The sequence below is a fragment of the Ixodes scapularis genome, unplaced genomic scaffold, assembly GCF_016920785.2.
Source record: "Ixodes scapularis isolate PalLabHiFi unplaced genomic scaffold, ASM1692078v2 PGA_scaffold5__190_contigs__length_132052651, whole genome shotgun sequence".
NCBI classification, from domain to species: Eukaryota; Metazoa; Arthropoda; class Arachnida; order Ixodida; family Ixodidae; genus Ixodes; species Ixodes scapularis.
Window position 1 is genome coordinate 54,625,638 of NW_024609880.1, and position 1,661 is coordinate 54,627,298.

Below are 1,661 nucleotides of genomic sequence, written 5' to 3' on the forward strand. Positions count from 1 at the left end.
GTCGAAATGACCTCTCCGATTGTAACTTTCTACTTTTGAAATTCTGCTAGAGAATACGGTTTAAGTTGCCCTTCACTGCATAGCCCTCAATAACAAATAGTCAGAATTAGAAGCCACAAACAGATGGTGACAGTGACCTAGGGGAACAATATGCACACGAATCTGACATTCAACCTCAAAAAAAAACTAGCAGCAGCAGCTGGAACCATGTAATAAACTTTTATTGTTGAGAACCTAAAGGAGCATGCTTTGACACCAAAAACCCTAATTCTTAAAAAAAAGCTGAAAAGAGCCATTTTAATATGGAGAGTTCCTGGTCTCTCTCTAGGTCTTTCTTTGCCCCATTTGCATAGGTCAGGATGAGCATCGTGCTGGTGTGCTTACATGTAACCACCGCATGGTGCACATCAAGCACTCCAAGACAGCAGTTCTACAGCACTGACTGAATTTTTCATTTACAGCATAAATCATTGTTGCTATACCCCAAATGCAGACTGACCTTGCACTAGCATGTAGCCACAGATGTCTCTTTGTTTGTTTTTTAGAGCGCAGCTCTTAGGCGCCCGTTTCCGGCTTGAGCGGCGTCGACATAACCGTGAGGTCACGTGACCCCCCCCCCACCCCCCCCCCCACCCCCAGGTCACGTGACCCCCAGGATCACGAGGAGAAGGAGGGGTATACCCTCCCCTCCTCAAGAGCTGTGCTCTAATTCGGCGTTACAGGGAGTTGTAAACGGCTTTAATTTTTTTCCCCGCCGTTTTCCAAGTTTTGTGTCAAACAAAGTACTATACGAGGCATATATACTACATACTCTGTTCACCTTCAAGCTGAGACTACAGCCAGGGCTACAAGCGCGAGCTGGCCCACACCTCTTGCTTCGAGACATGCCTTTCTATAATCCGTTCCCCTAAGCTGACGACGAGGTGGAAGCTATGCGCCCGTTCAACCAGTCTGTCTTCTGCCACACGATCATGCGTCCTGCCATACCCATATGCAGGGAGCAGGGTCGGATAATGAAAGGAAGGTAATCGATTGGTCAGGCAAGCATGTACCTCCCACTTCACTGTCGGCTTACGGGTGAATCGAGAACAGCGATGACTCCATGCTCCTTGGTGACCTGGTCTTGAATCTTTTCGTTGCGCCGTGTGGAAGCTTTTAGAGCGCAGCTCTTCGGCGCCCGTTTCCGGCTTGAGCGGCGTCGCCATTGCCGTCGGCGTAACCAAGGTCACGTGACCCCTCCCAAGGTCATGTGACCCCCAAGCTCACGCGATCCCTCCCAAGGTCACGTGACCCCCCCTCCCCCCCCGAAGTTACGTGACACCCCCCCCCCCCCCCCCCCCCGAGGTCACGTGACCCCCCTCCCCCCCGAGGTCAGGTGACCCCCCCGGAGCATATTAAAGAATGGGGAGAGGAGGAGGAGGAGGGGTCTACCCTCCCCTCAGTACCCTTCTCTCCTCCTCCTCCTCAAGAGCTGCGCTCTAATTCGGCCTCACTTTTTTTCTTGGAACAAATGGAAGCGCTAGAGGCGCACTGCCGACGTCGGCATTCAACCTGTTGGTTCGTACGGAGAATTCTTCGAAGACATTGTGGAAAAAATGACTGAATGCATATACTGTTTTATAAAATGCCATGGATGCATCAAAGAGGCAGACAATTGGAAA